A 16,785-nucleotide genomic window follows, 5' to 3' on the forward strand; every position below is an offset into this window, starting at 1 on the left:
AGGTGATGAATTCATACATCGCGTTCAACAGCAACAGTAAGCTGGTCGCCGTTTGTCAAACCGGCCTTTTATCCAGCTCGTCACCTTGACTGAGCGGCAGCCCGGGATAAAGATGAGACCGAGTCAGGGTGACTAGCTTCTGTAATGTTGCCAAGCACTCACTTCCTTCTACCAGTCGGGTAATGCGATCAGTGGAACATCCACTCTCGAGTTCAATAGAGGGTTAGTGGTGAGAAAGAGCAATGATGCACGCAGAGAGGTGCTAGGCGTCGCCAAAGTCGAATTAACTAGTCTGATCAGGAGGACATTCGAGACGGGGATGATGGATAACTTCCAGAAATCCCTAGCTTGGTGGTGCTACCGAAGGGAACTGCCAGTTAGCGAGAAATTCTACAGGCACGAAACTACTGTCAAAGCAACCTGCCTGAGATTTGTGCAGTGCGACAAAACCTTTCTGCACGAATTTGTCCAAAGTCCATGCATTACTGACTTGAACAGCTGTTATCATGTGTAGTACGTTTGCGGCTATCGGCCGAGTTCATAGGGATTATCGATCCGCCGCATTCCATTGGTCCTGAAGGACTGGTAATTTTCCTTTGTTTGACAGCAGAAGCTAAAGAGCTTGTATGTTGGACCGGGTTGAAACGGTTGAAGACAGACACTTTTCTCTTCAGCCAATCTCTCACCGACTTTTTCAAATTTCATTTGGAAAGGAAGATGCGAGTGCAGAGAGAAGTGCTTCTCCCCAGTACATTTGCTAAAGGGCGGGTGAACGCAGAGAAAATGGTCAGCGTGAATGGACCTACTCTAATAATGCGCCTGTGGGCAAGGAATTTGAGAGGGAGAAGGTTATTCTTCACAGAGAGTATTTTGTGATGAGAGAAAGTGGGGATCATATGATGATAGCGGTTCACCTTTTGACATTGCAACGTTGGCAACCAGCCAGAGTGACATGATCAACAACAGCAACACCATACCGTCGGCACTGCCACCACCACTTCGAGCAGCAACAGCACAACAACAACAGCGTTAGCGAGAAAAATGACAATTTTATTCAAGAGAAACGGGAGAAAGTTTTCGAGAAAGAAAACAAAACTACGTCCTCTTCTACCAGCAACAACAATAACAGCAACAGCAGCAGCAGCAGAGCCAGCAAGAAGACCAGCCCTTCTTTTGCCAACATTACTGAACAGAGATGGGTAGAACACTCGGTCAAAATATCCGGAATTGTCTGGTAAAACCCAATCTTCTCGTACACCCACCAGTTAAAGAAGATAATGTGACAAAATAACGTGCTTAAATAGGAAGTCCAGGCGAATCGAAAATCCGACTCCTGCGCAGTTAGAAAAATGTCTTAAAGTGGTTTAGGGGTCGATTTGATGACTAAGAAGGTTGAAAAAACATGTACAGTCATGACTGGCGATAATTATCATTAATATTATTGTTGTTGTTGTTGTTATTATTATTATTATTATTATTATTATTATTATTATTATTATTATTATTGCCTTTCCACAGCTTCTAATCCCGGAGATGTACTACAATGTGAGCTGTTCACTACCAGTGAACTAAGGTAACACCTCTTATTCTTCGATCACCTTCCGCAGGATTCGAGCGGTTCCAAGCAGTGCTGGCTTCTGCAAGTGCTCCACTCTTATTGCAGACCCTATTTGTTCCACGCACTTCTCGAGATTTTGCTCACTCTTCCCAGGGCTCCGACAATTATTGGTACTACTGTCACCTTTTTCATCGACCACAGCTGCTTAACCTGTTGCAACTCTCGCATACCTTGTTCTCAACTGGGCATACTATATCTATGATCCAGCATAGTTTGCTTTCTTTCTCAATTAAAACTATGTCCGGCTTCCTATTGTCTATCTTATGGTCGCACTGAATCTTAAAATCCTACAGGATCATTGCATTTGTATTTTCGACGATGCCTTCATGTATTTGGTCGTACCAAAGTTTTTTCTTTGTCAAGTCCATACTATCTTCAAAGTGTCTGGCTAAATTGTCGTGGTACCTCTTATATTCCTTCTGGGCTAGTGGCATACATTAGCTGGTAATATGCCATACGGTTTCACCGATTTGTCCACAGATTCTACACTTATCGCTTTCTGCTGTGTTGTGTATCCTGTATCTTATCATTATTATTATTATTATATTATTATTATTATTATTATTATTATTATTATTATTTTATTATTATTATTATTGCCTTTCCACAGCTTCTAATCCCGGAGATGTACTACAATGTGAGCTGTTCACTACCAGTGAACTAAGGTAACACCTCTTATTCTTCGATCACCTTCCGCAGGATTCGAGCGGTTCCAAGCAGTGCTGGCTTCTGCAAGTGCTCCACTCTTATTGCAGACCCTATTTGTTCCACGCACTTCTCGAGATTTTGCTCACTCTTCCAGGGCTCCGACAATTATGGTACTACTGTCACCTTTTTCATCGACCACAGCTGCTTAACCTGTTGCAACTCTCGCATACCTTGTTCTCAACTGGGCATACTATATCTATGATCCAGCATAGTTTGCTTTCTTTCTCAATTAAAACTATGTCCGGCTTCCTATTGTCTATCTTATGGTCGCACTGAATCTTAAAATCCTACAGGATCATTGCATTTGTATTTTCGACGATGCCTTCATGTATTTGGTCGTACCAAAGTTTTTTCTTTGTCAAGTCCATACTATCTTCAAAGTGTCTGGCTAAATTGTCGTGGTACCTCTTATATTCCTTCTGGGCTAGTGGCATACATTAGCTGGTAATATGCCATACGGTTTCACCGATTTGTCCACAGATTCTACACTTATCGCTTTCTGCTGTGTTGTGTATCCTGTATCTTATCATTATTATTATTATTATTATTATTATTATTATTATTATTATTATTATTATTATTATTATTATTATTATTATTATAACACAGACATGTATATATGTATGTATATATATATATATACATACATAAATACATACATACATACATACACAAACATAAAAGACGCACACGACGTCTGCTTTATGCCTAATATAAATGTGGACATATATATACGCATATCTTGGATATAAGCAAATATATTAATAGACAAGTGTGTGGTGTATGTATATTGTTATATATAAATATGTATATGTGTAAATCTGTGTATGTATATATATTATACATTTGTATGAATGTGCATATATATGTATGTACGTTTGTAAAATGGATGTGCTAAATTATTTGTTTTCATGAAATGTAAAATTCAATATATTTGTCTGATTGTTTATTTTTGTTTCATTCTGATCGCATGTATATTTATGTTTTTTTATTTAACGGGTCTTATTATCGATGTATTACATTTTATTTGCTTAATTTATTTTAATTTTGATTCCTTCTATTTTTATCTTTCTATAGTTCATTTTATTGCTTAGATGAGAAGAATTCTTTCATTATATCGCAGTCCCTCATGGAAAGGGAGACTATGCTGCACAGTCTATATGTACTGATGTACGTGTATGTGAGGAAAAAGGTACTTTTTGAAAAGTCCCCAGAAGAGACGCATGTGTATTTACAATACATGGGAATTGATTGTACAACATCTTACCTGTAAGGTACTGGTGCATGATAGGTCGAAACGATCGTAATCGTTCTGAGTAAAAATCTCAGAATTCCCTTATTTCCCTCTGTCTGTCTGTCTGTCTGTCTGTCTGTCTGTCTCTCTCTCTCTCTTTCTCTTTCACTATCTATCTATCTATCTATCTTATATATGTATATATTGTTGTTTGATTTTAGCAGAACAGTTAAAAAGTTTGCTTGGGAAACTCACGGTTTCTGGTTCATTCGCCCAGCCCGAATTTTTTAATTTAATGTTCTCTTTAGCCTCCAATTTACCACAAATTCGGATAGCGAGTTAACTGCGTAGAATCTAGCCGACCGGCTACCAACGAGATTTTGTTCATTGTTAGATTACAACTTGAAACGCATATATTTCATGTGCTCTGAATTCAGCCAACACATGGAAGAATAGGCTATAGTGCTGAAACCGAAACAAATTACGTGAGAAGCATTGAACACACTATTGATAATCATATACTATAACATACAAACTTTTCTCTCAACTAGTCGAACATCTCGGAATTCGATACCTTATTATAAACCGTTTCAAACTTATACACTGTACATATTATTCATGATGTAATACATACATATATATATATATATATATATATATATATATATATATATATATATATATATATACATGTACGTGTGCGTGTGTGTGTATGAGTGTGTGTAACCGTGTGTGTGTCCGTGTGTTTGTATGTATACATATATACATATAAGTATATACATATATAATATGTACATATATGCAGTTTTTTATATGTACGTGTGTATGTGTTCGCGCGCGTGTGTGTTTATTTTCATTCCTAATATTTTCTATTTTATTTCATTTGTCTACCGATGCATAAAGGTACAACTCTCTAATTTCAATAATTTTCCAATATAATCTGAAATTTCAGTCTTATTTATAAAACTATATATACATAATTTACGTATTGTATCTAAAATATTTCACCATATTGAAATACTGTCCTTATTAATAGATAACATACACATAAATTTAGTATTTATGAATAAATCATAGAAGAATAATAAAATGATTATAAAATTAAATATACGTCCTAAATATATTTGAATATGAAACGTTTATATTTGTGTTATTACTTCCTTTCTTGTCGCTGAAAATTTCACTTAGAAGTGAACTGGGTATCTTGGGAAAGATGTGATTTACATTATGCTTACAGTAGCTCTACATCTGTATAAATTTAATTCTGTTATAATTATAACAGATTCTGTTAAAATTGTTTGAAATGAGCCGATAATAATTTCATTGCAACGTATGTAGGGAGATTAGATGTTCATATCGTCGCCTTATCTAAATAATCACATCGCGAATTCTTTTATTTAATGTAAACTTTTTGCCTAACATGTCAGGAAAAAAATGTGATGCTCATTTGACATCATTACAGCGGAAATGCAGAGTCAATTAATCACAATGGAAACGCATATTACACTCAGCTATAACTGGAGTAGATCAGACAAAAGATAAAGAATAAAGTTAAATATGTACGTATGCATTAATGTATATCTGTATGTATGTACCTACGTATGTACGTATGTATGTATGCATGAATGTATGTACGTATATACGTATATATGTATGTACGAAAGTACGTATTTATATATCTATGTATCTAGTTAGATATATATGTATATACGTATGTATGTATGAATGTAAGTATAAGTTTGTAAGTATGTACTACGTACCTATGACTGTATGTAGGTATTTATGTATATATGTAAGTGTGTATGTATCTATGTCATTCAGTTTATTTCAAGATTTCTTGCCAATAGCGAGAGAACCGATTTCAACATTAACAACAGGATATTTTTGTTTGTATGTATATATGTATGTATGTGCAGTTTTGTATGTTTTATGTATGTATTCTCATGCATATAGTTACATATCTAGACATGCTCATATATATTTCTATGATAAACGTCTGGAAAATTTTAACAAATTTTTACAGTTCCCGTAATGAATTTGAACTGGAGTCTTCGAATTAGTTTTCTCATTTCTGGTTTCGAGAAGACTAATCTCTCAAGATTGGTATTTAGGTATTATGTTACATATATCAGGACCCCAATAATTACAGGAATGGAACTGAACTTGTAATCTGGATAGAGCAGCTGCAGATTTCTCAATAGTTCAGCATAGGGGTTCTCTTTTTCACTGATCATCAGCTTTATGTTAACATCCGCTGGGCAGCTAAGTTCCACAACTATGTACAGTTTCTCTTCTCAATCTTAAATCATTATAGCAGGTCTGTTGTGCTTACACTTTATTGAGATCTTCTCTGGTACATTCAACCAGTATTCCTTTTTATTATGAAAGGCTATGGCTTCTAACATATTGTGTTTATTTTTTTATTTCTTTGTCCTCGGGTTTATCCTTCCGACAGATTTCATTATAGAGTGTCCTAGCTACAACGTTATGTCTCATCGGTAGTTAATACCGTGATGACATTCTCGGACAACTGCTTATGATGTGGGGAATATCTTCAGTGTGAACGCCGCAAAGTCTGCATCAGTTTTCACATTTCACTACTTTTCCTGCTCTATCCCTTTTGTGCATCAGTTACGTGGGTGAAATTTCCTGTTCACTGGATTGCAAACGCATACCCTTCAAAGTGGGAGGTATTAATCCAGCTATTCCTTGATGATAAAGTGTTTTCGTGATCGATGTTACTATCATCACGGAGCTTTCTAAAAACATAGCCATACATAATCTTCTGCTCATATAGCTCATACTTTCATTTGATATGTTACGATGGAGTCGTGCGACTACTTTGGGCGTGTATTCTAGGTTATCAGAGAATGACTGTCGCTCAAGGAGCTGCCTTCAAAGTTTTATGATGTTATCAGTTACATGTATCCAAAGGTGGTCAAGGGTTGCACTGAGACATTTGGTGGTTAGAACTTGTTGCCGAAGGGATATGATGCGACATTCAAAGGCATATTGGATCGATGTTAAGCATCTGCCACCTTGTTTTCCTTTTAGATAGAGGCGCTCTACGTCACTGTTTGTGTGGAAATTATGTGTGCTTGTCAGTATTTTTTCTGGTTTTCACATCAATGGTTCGGATCTCATCAAGCGTCCAATCAATGAGCCCAAATAATGGAATGAGTACTGGCACTGCAAACACATTGTGGGCCACTGGTTTATTGAATGCAGAGAGTTTTGAGGTCCAAATTTTCTTTATTCGCCTGTAATATCCCTTAGTGACACAGTAGAGAATATATAAATTACATTTATAGATCTAATTTAAGTGTCTCAGCCAAGTTCATCTCGCCACGTGTGTATAATAGAAATAACACAGCACTGAATATGTTTCGGTACAATATTTGTAAATAAAATATATGGGTAAAATCTATATAAATGTCATCCTCGATAAACTCTTATGCAGACTTTATCCTTATATTTGATTTACAAATATATTCAATGCTAAATCATTTCTATTATACACACGTAGTGAGATGAACTAAACAGAGAACACTTTAAATTGGATTTATAAGTGTAAACATTTGTATACACTCTACTAGATGTGTTGTGTTAGTTTGGTATGTACAGATGTTTATATGTTTATTTCTCCTGGTTATTTTCGTACTGATGAGTGGGGAACATGGTACTACATGGTGACCAGGAAATCATTTATGGTATACGACAAAACCTTTTTTTATTTAAGATATATCTCCTAGTTTTCATTCCGTCGATGTCGGCGCATGTGTATTGTTATTGAAGTAGTTTGATTTTAGAGTTCCATCAATGCCTGTGATAGTCCTTGATAATATGATGTATTTTATATATAAAAGTAAACATTAGATACCTTGTATTAACTCCTTTCCTCAATTGGTTTACACGCGGACTACTTGATAAAATATCATGTAAATTTTATCCTTAATTGTATATATATATATATATTATATATATATATATATATATATATATATATATATATATATACATACATACATATGTGTGGGTGCGGGTGTGTATGTATGCATGTACGCATGTTTATATATATGTATATATATGTTTATACACACGCACACACATACATGCACACACACATATATAATCGAAATAGATATTAAGGAAAAATGACCACACGTGGTGTAATTCAGCGGAAAGTAAAGATAAACAAAGGAAATGCACACTAGGTATGAATGTAATTACTTTTTTAAAAACAAATATATACACAAGCAAATGAGTTGAAATTATATTAAGATGTATAAAAGTTATTATAAAAGTCATACTGGTTTCGCTATGGTCAGTATGATTTCTTAATATTTGTATGTAATCGTATTTTGCGTCTCTTTCTAGCATATAAATTCATTTTATATGTTGGCCACTGACAAAATTTATTAATTTTCATTATTTTATCCTTTAATTATGTTTATATATATATATATAATATATATATATATAGAGAGAGAGAGGAGAGAGAGAGAGAGAGAAAGATAGATAGATAGATAGATAGATAGATAGATAGATAGATAGATAGATAGATAGATAGATAGATAGATAGATAGATAGACAGATAGATAGATAGATAGATAGATAGATAGATAGATAGATAGATAATTTATTTCGGATTTGTGTGAATGTGTATAGAATAATGTGTCAGTTGAATAAAGTTAAAACATGTCTGGTTTTCGCGTTTTTTATTATGGTTTTTAAAAAATATTTTTTAATGCTCATAAAATCAAATTAGCGCTTTCATGCATAGTGTAAACATCAACTTTCAAATGTTCTTAACTGACAGTTGAGTTCTTGACAAATTTAGTACCTCTTAAATCGTTCAAACAAGCTGAATGTTTAGAATAACTTTTTGATCAATCTGCATGCATCTTAAGAATCACAGTTTGTCAGGCTCACCGATGTTCTGTAAAATGTTTATATTTATATGAAAGAGATATTTTTTAATCCACATCATTAACTGGTTTCCGCTCAGAACAGGTTTGAACATTTTATTAAAATGTTTTTCTTTTATATTTCTTTAAACCTCACTTGTGTTATGTAGTTTCTAGAAAGGAAAAATCAGAAACATTTTCTGACCACATACCTCTATATATTTGCTCAATGGAATTTAGTGAACATTGGTATTCCGGATTTGTTGTCTGTGGACGCGTGAACTTTCTGATAATACAATCCCGGTCTCGCCTATATATAATTCCTCGCAATTTGGGCATTTAATACAGTAGATCAAATTACTGCTTTTGCAGTTCATATTTAGTTTTGTAATTAATATCTGCATTTGCGAAAATACGTCCATTTTTTTTGTTCTAATTGATCTACCCGTATGTATGTATTGGCACGTTCCACATCTGTTATCATTATACCTGGATACTTTGAATGTTTTATCCTGTTTTTTCATGTTCAATTTTGCCATTCTTAATAGTTTCTTTTGGTTATGTGATTTCCTTTTCCCTAAGATAAGTGTTTGATTAGTTATTATGCTTTTTTTACTATAAGCAGGAGAGGGTAATTTTGCTTGAGCAGAAATTCTTTAAGTTCTGTAAGTCGTGTGTTTGTGGTATTTCAATCATCGACTAGAATACAAATTTTCCTGGCTAGACAGTACGGTATGTTGCATTTTTGTGTGTTGGGTGGTATTATTTGAAATTTAGGTACTGGTATGTGTCAGGGCTTTTGTAATAAATATCAGTTGTGACTGTGGTGTTTTTTTAATTGGCATTATGTCAAGAACTAGACATTGTGTATTGCTAATTTCTCTTGTGAATTTGAATTTGAGACTAGGATGTAGATTGATCAAAGAGGTATTCTAAAAATACATCTTATCGAGCGTTCTAAGAAGTACTAGATTTGTTAAGAACTCTGTTGTCAGTTAAACACATTTGATATTTGATGATTACACTATGTATGAAAGCGCTAATTTAACTTTACGAGCACTACAAAATATTTTTTAATGTTATAAATATATCATAATGAAAAATGTGCAAACCAGACCATGTTTTAACTTTATTCAACTGATACACATTCACACACACACACACACACACACACACACACACACCACACACACACACACACACACACACACACACACAAACACACAACAATGTGTGCACATATGTTTCTGTAATTTAATAAAAGACAAGCCTGGATTGTACAATGCCATGGTTTTGCAACATAGACTCTTTATTTTGGGATTCACTACTTCTAGCAATCCAGAAGCTTGCCTATTCCATAAATAAAAAAAAATTTTTCGGCTGATTGCACAGCTATTTATACATCGATTCCTGCGCTTCAACGTCCGTAACTAACTGACGAACACGTATCGGATGTTTGTGCAGTTGAAAGATGTGACAGTTGGATGAGACGAGATCTTGATTTTACGGGGAGTGTTCCAACTGCATGAAACCCTATTTTGCAAGGGATGTGTGTGGCCGTGCGTGGACGTGCATTGTCGCGCGACAATAACACATGCTTTGATAGAAAACTCCAGTTATTGGTGCTAATTGATGGTTTCAGTTTGTTTGTCATCATTTTCTGTAGCCTTTACGGATGACTGCAAGCCTCTCTTCTAAGTAACGTTTTATTATAGACGCTTTTCACTCACAATAGCCATAAGGGGATCTTTTCCTGCGTAATTTTAAGTCTTGAATTTATTTTTCACTTACAAATCCAGGCGTTTCCATACCATTCTTAGCCTCTTAGATTCTGGCTGAAAGTGGCGGGCACTGCTTCCATCTCCTGTGGCTGTTATCTTCACAAAAGCCTCATCTTCATCCTTGTACCGGTCGAGTAAACCATGTCAAATCAATCCACAACTGTGCCTTTGAGCGTCATTCAGTACTCTTGGCACCCACCTCGCACAGACTTCATAGAAGTGAAGTTGATTGTGGATGATTTCGTATGCATAATTATGACTAACTTGTAGAGAACAGGCCACCTCGTCGATAGTCAGGTGTCGTCAGTCTACCATTACTTGAGGTTGTATAATCTTCACGCCAATTTTGGGAGCTGATGGGCATCCTATTCCCTATTTAGGCTTCACGTGTATCCGTCCGTTTTTAAACTTCGTAATCTACTCACACTTATTTCTTCGCGCTACAGTACTGTCCCTGTGTTGTACTAAACGCGTGTGATTAATTTCAGCCTCCTCATACGCCTTCAGAATAAAGGAATCGGATAGCCGATCTAATCTCTGTTCTTGCTCCGACACACTGTCAGCCTAGCGGCTATGTCTATTCTGTACCTTAAAAAATAGCGATCAAGGTCAACGCTCGGTTACGTAACCACAAAATTAGCGTTTTTGATATTGCAACCATTGAAAGCGGTGCCACCAACGTTAAGAAAGTTTTGGCGGAAGAACGGATAATTTGACTTCCCCACGTAGTTGTATTTTGTATAAAAGGTGAAGAGAAATCCGTTTTCCGAATGAGGAAATTATATTTTAAGCCAAATGTGAATTTTAGAAGCCATCATTGCTTTTTTTCTTTTGTATTTTCCCATAGAAACTGTTTTACTGTATTCCAGCAGCGTTGTTGATTTATCGTAATGTACATCCATCACAGGCAATAGCGGATATTTTTATACGCCAGCATGAAAGCTACTTTTTAATATTAGATTTTACTTCTAATATTAAAATTGATTTTGCGTTATGCACTTCGATAACCCTAACCAGTATTACACAGAGATGAGTAATCTGAATCATCTTTACAACCAATTATCAGTCATTTTCAGACATATCGAATGCTAAGAACTTTTTTCTCATTCTTTTACCACAGAAGATCGAACGGCTCTCATTTCGTTTGGTCTGTCTTCTCCATCGTTTGCTTATATCTTTAGGAAAACTAATTCTAGAATATTTCAATCGCGCGGAAGCAACTTTCACCTCAATCTCCAGTTTATGAATTTACTCATTAACTAACTGTGGATGGAGGATCCTGCAGTTGCTTAGCCACAGGCCATTCCTAATTTAGATATTAAATGATCAATAATAGCCATCCTCCCAAGAAAGGTTTGGAGGTGCAGCGCAACAGTGGACATTTATTACAAATTTGTCTCACATCATTCGTCGTTTTCGTTCAGAACTCGCCAAATATCTCCAGTTCACCTTCCATATTAATTTAGTAATCTGTTGCTTGTTGGGACGTTATTCACTATTTCTACATGTTGAATGTTTATGCGTAGGTGTATGCAGGAGGTGATACAAACTATTATTATTATTATTAGTAGTAGTAGTAGTAGTAGTAGTAGTAGTAGTAGTAGTAGTAGTAGTTGTTGTTGTTGTTGTTGTTGTTGTAGTTGTAGTAGTAGCAGAAGAAGAAGAAGAGGAAGTTGCGGTAGTGGCGGTAGTAGTAGTAGTAGTAGTAGTAGTAGTAGTAGTAGTAGTAGAAGTAGTGGTGGTGGTGGTAGTAGTAGTAATAGTAGTTGTAGGGAGTTGTGGTATGTTATGTCTCTCTTATTGTTCACATGTAATTGTTTATGTAACTGCCATAGGATCAATAATGCAACCAATAAACTAACACAAACGCTATCTGTGAATTAGAGAATCTAGGGTTTGTCGGGGAAAATTCTTGAAGACGGGTTGTTATTATTGCTCTACATTATAATTATATATATTTTTTATATACAGAGAGGAAGAAATTCGAGTATGAACACGTTTTCAGCTCTATAATAATTATAATCATGTATATTTGTGCAGGATTCTAATGCCTGCTCTGCATAACGGACTATCAACTTAGAAGTTGATGGTCTGTTAGAGGTATTTTCTGAATAATGATTTCTAAATATGAACGTATAACTATAAATTATCTTCCGATATACACACTGTTTAACTTCTCATCCTCTTCTCTATAACAGCAGGTCATCCTTGCAACCCAAGGCCGTCATGTTCCTGAGGCAAAAGTTTGCTGGTCAAAATCGTTTTATATACGATAAGAGCGTCCACAAGGACAGAGTCAAGAACAGGTGTATGTGTGACATAATACGATATTCCTCATGATGGAATTCACAATTTTGCGAAATGGTTGTTTCATACACACCAAAAGTTTCAAAACTTAGACGATTAATTTTATAGATTTATAAGATCAATTTAGTAATTTCGAAAGCACGCAGTAAACTTGAACACAACGCGATTAAGTAGAAGCATGAGCGCAAAATGAAATGTAGAAGGCATGTTACACAAAGAGAACTTACGTACATGGGGTAGAATAGTATCGAAATTGATAATTCGCAAGAATTAAGTTATGCATGTTGAAATAAATAATACAATTGTAAAGCATAGAGACAATTTAATGCTATTTGTCCAGTTCTATAGAAATGCACGCTAGAAGGCTTAGGAAATTACCATAAAACCTTCCAGCGCAATCTATATATTTGAACAATCAATATTTCAATTCGATTTCTGAATCCTCAAGCAGTAACTTGCATTTCGCAAAAGGCACATGAAGATTTAAATAGAACTGCATATAAAGGTGTACTGGGGTCAATAACATGGACCATAAAATATCGCATGGCCATATTAATATAACACTTTACGCTTAAATATTAGCTCTTTGAAAAATTAGTTGGTCCTAATCGTTTCCTGCAAGAAAGAAATGAAGGTGTAAATATAAAAACCGGGTTTATAAATAATATTAGTCGCCAATTTATCAAACAACAGAAATAAAAACAAACAGAAACAAAAAAATGATAAAGTAATAAACAAACAAATCAGCAAAATGATGAAGACATAGATAAGTTTTGAAGTGACACTCTGAACGAAATTAATCAGCCAAGCAAAATATTGGCCAAATAACAATATATCGCCTGAAACACAAATGAAAACATTATTGATATAAATAAATACATCTTTTCCTTGAAACGGAAACCTATCAATCAAAGTCGTCGTAAAAAACATACGTACAAACATGAACAACTTTTACGGCAGGAAGAATTTCGAGTATGAACGCATTGTTCGACTTTATAATAGTAGGAATTCAGTAAATAATAAGAAAATTGTAATAAACCATAAAATAATCAGCGAAAAACCACATAGAATATTTCTCTCAGTAATTAACCGCATATTTAGGAAGATCATACGTAAAGAATAAAAATATAATCAGACAAAACAGTTGATATATAATCTGATGTTTTCTCTCCTAGCCATTCTCTTGCCACGTTCATGTGTGCAGTTACACATTCAGGCACATACTCACTGTCGCCTTCAAGCACATAAAATACGATACAAAAACTGGAATACTGCCATCATGTTATATTAATTACATAAATCTAGATTGCTGTGAAGTGAATAAGTAGTATGGAATATAATATAGAAAGTTAAGCAGATATATTAGTTTATACGCAGAAACTAAATCTTATCCAAACAATAATGGAAACAACACAGATTCCTTGTAACAACTTGGTGTACCCCTAACATCGACCAAAATATACTACTGTTACATATTTCATCAACTACAGAATGCTGGAAAGTGAATTTTACACTGGTGTTATATGGGGCCAGTACGCAAAAAGAACAACTGAGTTTGCAGCCAGCACCTTTCTGTCCTGGGAAATAATAATGTTCAAATTAGGCGCAAGATCATGGAATTTGGTGGAGAAGTGCCATCAGTGCAATTAATGCAAATATTTGGCAAGATTTTATTTAATTTACAAAGGAACGTAGAAAGCGAAATTTATCCCTTTTGAACTGATAAAAAATGAAAGCAGCTAACTTTCACACTCTTTCAAAGACATTTCCAGTACAACGGAACTTCAAATGAATATTACCATTTTCTTATATTTAAGACATTTGTTTTCTGGAAAAATGTAGTCGCATAAAATTTTTTCTCATCTATATAAATTTATCTACTCTGGAGAGTGTTGCGATTAAACTCAGCCTGAGTTGAACAGAGAAATTAAAAGGATTGTGATTAAATAATTTCAAAAATTTCCCGACATTCTTACAATTTTCTGCATCCACCGACTGTTAATTTAAAAGATATGGGTAGGAATAATTTCTTACATCGGCACAACTCAGTAAATTTACATGGACAAAGGAATTGTACGATAAAATTGACCCCTATACTCCTTAAGTATCATATATTATCGAGTGCTGGATAATGAAAGCAAAGTTGGACACTGATGGACTTGAACTGAGATCTTAAAAGCCGATACTAAATGTTACAAAGCATTTCATTTTTTTGTTCTAACATTTCCGGCATTCCCTGTAAAAATAATGATTGTTCTTCATAGTTAGGAAGGCAGTTTTCCAAAATGTCAATTTAATGGCAGGCACAAAGAAATTTCTGCAAGATTTTAACAATGACTACTGAGAGATATATATATGTATGTATGCAAAATGAATATTAATTTATAATGTAACCGACGAATAGTACTTCATTATTCACACAGCATTGGTTAAGACGTTGCTAATATATACTAATTTAAGAGTGGAATATCAAGATGATAATATTACCTTTACTGTTTCATGTAATGTGACAAGGTCTCTAGTGGAAGAATTTATGTGGTTTAGTAAATCGGCATAACATGATTAAGATATATTTTATACAACCTGTTGATGTAGATCGGTGACTCAAATACAATGGTGCTCGGAGTCAGCATAGGAATTGACATAACTACATATTGGAAGACGGTCTAGCATGGCCGCAAATATCTGGCCGAAACGAATAAAAGATTAAAAGAATGTGTGCATGTGTTTGGTGTTTGCATGTGTTTGTAAGATATAAAGACACATCGGGCCACAAAATAACGATTTCTAAAATTTCTATGTATGTCATCTAGCCAGCCATGTTCTTCGGATACTCTTTCTGAGAAGATCGTATGCACAGAGTCTTCAGGCACTTCATCCATGGGTGCCTATCAAAAGTAACCGCTATTACACTTCCCGGGTGGATTCCTAAGCATGACCAACTGTGACTATGGATATTATCCAAACATTTCGTTCTTGGTTTTCCCCTAGATCTCCTACCAGCTGGTTCGGTATGATAAATCCATCTTCCGATTCTTTCCTTGCGATATTCAAATTATATACTCGTAGCAACGGAGTTATTACACCTCAAGGTAGAGAAATACATCCTCAACATGCTGAGATAATCCGATTTCCGTGTAACTCTAACTCAGCTATCGTATTTAGGCTCACTTATGGCCTTCTAATTTAGGTAATGACCGAAAGAGTACAACTTCAAACACAAGCGGCGAAACGAGGTTCCTTATGATATCGAAACCAGAAATATTCAAAGGCACGTAGCTAAGTTCCACAAGAATCAATATATCAACTTAACTTATTTCAAGGATATTTGATTTCCCAAAAACTGAATATGAAACTGAAATGGGCAAAATCCTCCTTCTAATAATAAAGAAATATGAGTTTTACTGAAACAGAAACATTAAAGAACCACTCTTTGTACTACCCGGATGGGGTTTTTTGAGTTTATTTTCCGCAGTCGCTAATATATTTATTTGGGATCTACTATTGCCGTTAGTTCAATTCTTGAAAATTTTACTCCACAACAAAATTTAGTAGTGGATAGTATAAGCCGTTAACCAGTCTCTATTCTGAGTTATCGAGGCCAATGGTCCTTTGTATTTCAGATTCACTTCCGAAAGAATTTCAAGATTTCCCTGATATTTATAACTTTTCATCTACCTCTAACTGGAGATGATTTCAAATTTTTGGAGAGGTAAACGCTTTCGGAAATATATCATCCATAGCCTGACCATTATACTTTTTGACTTAAGTTAGTCCTGATCGAGATGACATGATAAAGGACATTGTAGTACAGACAAAACTTTTTTATCAACACACATTGTAGAATGGGCGTGAATATTAAATATGATTAGCTTTCACTAAAAGTATAGTACATAATATAACAAAACTGTATCATTTCTAGCTTTCAAAGCGGCTCTACAGAGACAGAACATTGTTTGTTATGATGGAACGTAAAATTCCATTCTTATAGCAACCATGAATAGAACTGAGTACCAGTAAGTTTTACTAATGCTAGTAACCGTATTTACAGACATGTATTTATTGTGTACATAAATATAACTACGACATTGTGACTGAGGAAAAACCTTAAAAAACCCCTAAAAGTCCCCCCTTTCATACAGGAAATGTCGCAGTGGTTACATAATGAGTCTGAAAAATCATTAAGTGTTCTACAAAGAATTGTATACATATCCGTAATTTCCGGCCGAA

Source organism: Octopus sinensis, linkage group LG5, assembly GCF_006345805.1.
Source record: "Octopus sinensis linkage group LG5, ASM634580v1, whole genome shotgun sequence".
NCBI lineage: Eukaryota > Metazoa > Mollusca > Cephalopoda > Octopoda > Octopodidae > Octopus > Octopus sinensis.